This window comes from Thalassophryne amazonica, chromosome 3 (assembly GCF_902500255.1).
Source record: "Thalassophryne amazonica chromosome 3, fThaAma1.1, whole genome shotgun sequence".
Classification (NCBI taxonomy): domain Eukaryota; kingdom Metazoa; phylum Chordata; class Actinopteri; order Batrachoidiformes; family Batrachoididae; genus Thalassophryne; species Thalassophryne amazonica.
The window spans coordinates 95,238,661-95,245,560 of NC_047105.1; positions in this window are offsets into that span (position 1 = coordinate 95,238,661).

Sequence of the window (6,900 nt, forward strand, 5' to 3'; positions counted from 1 at the left end):
AGAAGATCCTAAACAATTTATAAATATGTACATTAAGACAGTAAATTAACACCCCCTCCCCCCAAAAAACAGAAAAAAGTAACTAACAGAAAAAACATTCATCAAAACAAACATCTAAAAACATTCTGGACTCACACTCCATTTAACTCATTATAGAAACTTTGCACAATTTATTACCACCCGTAAAAAATGTCAGCTACCTATTTTATAAACACTACTCAGTCTAGAGCCGTGATGATTTTGACGATGATTAGCATATTGTTATGTTTACTTTCCATGTCGGTAATTGCGCACAAGCAGCAAGTGTGAGAAGTGCTGGTACATGCTGCAATCCAAAGCAAGAGCGGCGATTGCAGCACATAAGCCAGGTTCTTCTCAAACAGGTGAGTTTAGGTTATGGCTGCTAACATCACTTACCTTGATATTAAAATAGTATGAGTATATTATAGAATTTACATGCAATTTACATTTTTCCTGTAGCCACGTATCAGTGTTGTGATGATCTTCATCTCAGGCATTATTGTGTTACTACGTTGGGTGGGAAAAGTAAGTTCCTGATGAGGTCAATCTCAAACATCCCTGCACCATCAAGACGATTGCGTGTTACTGAATCACTGCCATTCAACATACAGAGAATATCTGTCCTTCCTCTCTGTCTTTCTGCTGTCTTGTCTGTCTGACACTTGTCTGACACTCTTATGGGCCTTTCACACTGAATACGTCGGAAGAGTCAAATGCATCAAAAATCGGTCTAAAAAGCATTATTTTCCATGAGACGCGTTGCTTTTTAGATGCGTCAGAGGCGTTGCATCAAAAGCCGAGCTAAACCGATGCTTCTGACGGAAGCGCGCATTGCGGCTTGTCAGCAGGCTGACACGGTCAAAGTTCAGTCCAATCCAACTTTCGACGCGCTGAGTCATGACATAGCTTCGCGTTGTCCAATAGGAATGACGCGTCGGGCCAAAACACGGACGTCTAGTGGCAGAAACCATTGATCTGTACAAAACGGATTGGTGCAGAAACCATTGATCTGTACAAAACGGATTGGTGCATTAACCACTGATCTGTACAAAACAAACATGTCACAGGACTGCTCATTTATAGAGCATTTTTCTGAAGAAAAATCCTTGGAAATGTTTTTTGTTGTTGTTTGTTACCTCAGAATTTCTGATTACTGTTAAAAAAAAGTTCAGAACACTTGTAATTAAAATAGCTAAATAAATCAATAAATGGTTCTTTAGAAACCTTTCATCTGTAAATTAAAACCACCTGTTATGTCAGATTAGATAATTTCTTGTTTAACATAAGGAACCTCAGACATTTATTTTAGACAAAATAACAGAAATTTGTACATTTTTTTAAAGTCTGGTAGATTATTTATATCTCATTTCAACCAGAAAAACAGACAGTGTAAATAAATAAAAATGTTTATTAAAAATGCAACAGGAAATAATTTAACAATGACTGCAGTGTTTGTTTGTTTGTTTATTCATTTCGAGCAGGTTAATACAAAAGAAAATAATACATATATCCAGTACATATGCAATAAATTTATCATTTAGCTCGAAAAGGAGTGGGAAGAAGAAATGAATGACATTTTAACACAAAATAAATAATCACAATGACTTCCTTGTCAGTTCAACTGAAAAAAACAAACAAAAAACATAAAACAGCAATTTATGCATATTCAAGGTTATTGTTAGCAACAAAGAGGTAACAAAAATACCAAAATGGTAACAACAAGATATAGCATGCACCAACAATGGTAAGAAATGCACAGGTAGAGTAAAGCACATACCAACAATTCACAGGTAGAGTATATCACATACCAACAATGGTAAGGAATCGTAAGGTACAGCACTGATAAAGAGCAGTACATTAAATTCTATTCTCTCTGTATACAAACAAAACTGCAACTTTATATAAGGACTTGAATGTTTCGGCAGAGCTTTTGCTGTAAATCCAGAGCATTCCACAATTTCACCCCACAAACTGTCACACAAAAACTTTTTTGAATAGTTCTAACATTAGGCAGAACAAAATCTCCATAGCCTCTCAAATTATGAATGTTCTCTTTAAGAGCAAAACATTTTTGCAAGTTGTTCAGTAGTTGATTATTAAAAGGTTTAAAGAGCAAGATGAGTGTATTATATTTTACAAGGTCATACAATTTTAATAACTTGGACTGAATAAAGAGATCATGAGTATGTTCTAAGTAGCCAACTTTTTAAATGATTCGCACTGCCCTTTTTGTGCAGTAAAAATAATGGATTTATTGAGCATTTGAAATTGTTGCCCCATACTTTTCAACACAGTATGTAAAGTAGGGGAGCACCAAGGAACGGTATAACATACGCAGTGCATTATGATCAAGATATTGTTTAACTTTATTTATAATTGAAAGGCTCTTTGCAATTTTGTTTTTTATATGCCTGATGTGAACTTTCCATGATAATTTACTATCCATAATTATACCTAGGAATTTATTCTCAAATACATTTTCAATTTGTACACCATTAATAATAACTTGAAAGTATTGATTGCTTTTGTGATTACCAAAAGTCATTACTTTTGTTTTGTTTAGATTTAAAATTAATTTGTTTGTATCCATCCATTTTTTTAGTTTATTCATTTCCACATTCACTGTATCCATAAGCTCATTGTAATCTGAGCTACTATAAAAAATATTGGTGTCATCAGCAAAGAGAATTAATTTTAATGACTGTGATACATTAATTATGTCATTTATATACAGATTGAACAGGATTGGACCTAGTACTGACCCCTGGGGGACACCACAGGTAATGCTAAGAAGTTCAGATGAATATTCACCCATCTTCACAAACTGCACTCTTCCAGTGAGGTAGTTTCTGATCCAGTTCCCAGCTAATCCTCTGATCCCGTAATTCTCTAATTTGCTTATTAAAATAGAGTGATTGATTGTGTCAAACACTTTTTTAAAATCAATAAAGATACCAACAGCAAGCCTATTTTGATCCAGTGCATTTGTTATGCCTTCTACTGCGTCAACTATTGCCATAGAGGTGGTTCTATTTGGCCTAAAGCCATACTGGCTTTCATTTATTAATTGATGTTTGCTGATGAAGCTTTCTTGTCTAGCGGAGAATAATTTTTCCATTATTTTTGAGAACTGAGGCAGCAGTGAGATTGGTCTGTAATTGGTGAAACTGTGTTTATTCCCACTTTTGAATAGTGGTAATACTTTTGCTATTTTCATTTTACTTGGGAAACAACTGGACTGGAATGATAAGTTGCAAACATGGTTGAAAGGAGTTACAATATAATCAACAACGTGCTTAACAAGTGACATATCAATGCCATGACAATCAGTGGAATATTTACTTATACAATTGAGAACTATCCTTTTGATTTCTTGTTCATTGGTTGAGGAGAGAAACATTGAGTGAGTATTCTTAATCACTGTTGCATTAAATTGACTTTTGGGTTGGTCTGGAATCTCAGCAGACAGCTCTGTACCAATATTCACAAAGAACTGGTTAAATTTGTTAACTATATTGATCATGTAGTGATTGTCACCACTGATGTTATCAAAATGATTGGGATATCTGATTTTGTTGATCCCTATTTAATAATATCATTCAATATGTCCCATGTTTTCTTTGTGTTTGATTTGTTATCAAATAGTTTTTGTTTAAAATACAACTGTTTAGCAGTTCTAATTATATCTGTTAATTTATTTTTGTAAATTTTATATCTTTGTTCCGCATCTTTAGTTCTAAGTTTAATAAACATTTTGTACAGTTTTTTTTTTTACATGCATTCAGTATGCCTTTTGTAAGCCAAGGACTATTTGTAGATTTTTTTCTTTATACAATATTCTTTAACTGGACAATAATTATTATACAGGGAGACAAACGTATGCAGGAAATTGTCATATGCTGTATCAATATCTGTTTCAGAAATGACTGAGCTCCAATCCTGTTCTTTCAAACTGTTGATAAAAACATTAATGGTTTCATCAGTTCTTTTTCGTTTGTAAGTAATCCTCCTTTCCTCATAGCGTTTCTTTAGTTCGCAGTCACACAGAGTAAACACGGGCAAGTGATCTGTGATGTCACATATTATTAAACCACTTGTTGCTGGAACACCCATATTATTGGTAAAAATTGTGATTGTAAAGTTGGATTTCTGTGACATAAACCTCATGATGAATTTTTTTATAGTCATTTCAACTTGTAATTTCGCCAAAATATGTAATTGCCTTTAATGTTGTTATGAGGACAGAGTCATTTCTAAAATATGAATTTGAGCGCAATAAGTGGAGAGCTTCTACTTGTGCAAATGTCTTTTGACTTTGATTCGTGGACATTTTTAATGATCCATTCATTTATTATTAAAATATAAAATGAAACAGCTTTTTAAAAATAATAAAATAGTTGCTGTTGAAAGAGCCTTTTATTTAGAAGCAGGTGGTGTTATGCTGGATTCTCGGGACCAGATGAAGGTCTCTTCTGCAGCTTTGAACTCTGGTGGTGTTGCTGTAGACACTTTTGTCCTATTTTGAAGAGCAGAGATGTTTTCTTTCGACTGGACTTCATGGTGTTCCGCTCATCAATGGAAGTTTGGTTGTCTGCACAGCAAATGTTCCTGATTGGGACAAATAAAAATATTTCTTTAAATATAAAGAAACACTAAACAGTTTATATATAAAAAAAAGAAGAAAAAAAAGGAAAAAAACAATGGAAAAAAATGCCTGAAAAAAATAAGTTATTTAAAATTGAAATTTGTGGTCTCCGAAAAAAGCTGTAGCTTTATTTGGTAAAAATAAGAAAGACTGAACCATTTACAAATTAAAGTGTTCACTCAGATCAACTGTGCTAAAAAGCTAAGCTAACATTAGCTGATCAATAAACCTTCACAGCAGTGCAGAAACATCACGTTTTACTTTTATTTTATTCTCACCTCGATAAAGCTGCAGAACTAAACTGTGTTGGGCAAACTGGGACTTCGCATATATCCAAAAAGTGGGAGATTTCGGACTGAGTGGCTTTGCTCCATCACCCCGGCTGCCTGCCTCGGTCTGCCCAGGAATGATGCCTGAAGGCCGGCTTCTCTGTGCAGGTCGGCCCGCTGTCGCAGTTCGATTGATATCCCACCAAGTCGTCAGTCCTCCCTCGGTCTGCGTCACTCCGAAAAAGTAGCTTAAAAAAAGCTTCTACCAGCAGGGTGATGGGAGAATCGTTCTACTGCTGTTTTTTAAAACGTTTTTTGGTTCAGGCGACGCAAATTCAAGATGGCGATTGTTGAACTTTTTTCAGGTTGTGGAGACAGCCAGAGTGTGAAGTAGCAATCTCCGCCCCCTTGCCACTTCTGAAGCGAAGCGTGACGTCACGCGTCAGACACGTCGGACGCGCATCCGACGGATTGGAAGGCGTTGACGGATTGGCCTCATGTATTCAATGTGAAAGGCCCTTCAGGCTTCTTAAAAGTCGTCCTCCCTCCTCTTAACAGTTTTTCACCTTAAGAGCTCTCTTAAGGCCTAAGGTGCTTTATGAACAACTTTTTTCTTACCAAGGGAAAATTCTATGAAATGTCTATGAATTCAAGGAATTCTACGTCATTCCCAGAATGACATCACTAAGAGGTACCTTGCGAATAGAGGCCCAGGGGTCTTGATCAGAAAATTCTCCTTTCTGGCATGCGATTGTTCAGAGTGTTTTACAACAGAAAAACTGGTAGATGAAGATGAAGTTAACCAGCTTGAACTCCAGAATAACAACACATTGTGATATTTATGAAAGAAATTGACAGGTATTTTAAGCTGTGGCACAAATGCTTAGCAGCAGGTGATGCTAATCGAGCATCACCTCGTGAATGAGGCCAAGAAATGCTTGGCCATTGTTGTTACACTACATGACAACTGAGTGCTATAAGAATCAAAATCAGAATAGAATTTATTGGCAAGTAAGTTCGCACATACAAGGAATTTCATCTGGTGTTATTAGTGCATAAACAATAAGAAAAGACAAGAAATAAACACATCTATAAGAATTAAAAAGAGTCAGACAAAACTATATTCATTGTTAAATGAATAAAATATTTATATGCATTAGGAGGAATGATATTTAATCAGTCAAGTCCCACAACAACAAACGGAGGATATTATTTTTTTTTTTTCCTTTTCATGAGGGACAGTAACTTCAGTATTCGAACCGGCGAAGTAGGAGATATTAATGGTCCAGCCCACACTAGAGAACCCCTGCCCCACGAAAAGTTAATGAGGAACGAATAAAAACTGTCCAGTGTGAAATGGAGGACGATTCTCATTTCTTGCCCGCAACAAGACAAGAGTCCTCGTTAGTGACTTTAATCAGCAGAACAGTGAGATATGATTGACATGATTGGGGGATTTGGTGCTGATGGGCTGTGTGTCTGTGACGTGCCTCCCCAGCTTCACATGCTGTCTCCTGTTGGACAGGAAGTCAGTGATCCACCTACAGGTGGAGTCAGGCACACCAAGCTGAAAGAGCTAGTCCTGCAACAGGGCTAGGATGATCATAGTGAAAGCAGAGTTGAACTCCACAACGAGAATCCATGCATAGGTTCCTGTGGAGTCCAGATGCTGGAGGATGGAGGGCCGTGTTGACAGTGTCATCTACAGACCTGTTGGCTCTGTAGGTGAACTGTAGGTGATCCAGGAGTGGGTCAGAGATGACATTGAGGTATGTGAAGACAAGGCGCTCGAAGGTCTTCATAGCCACAGAGGTCAAGGCGACAGGTCTGTAGTCATTAAATCCTGTATAACATGTTCTGAGAAGAAATTTGTTAGTTTGAGCAAAGACTGAGGTTCAGTCTCAATGTCCCACTGTCTCAATGTCAAAACCCCTGAACCCTCACAGACTTAAATGGTATCACCTG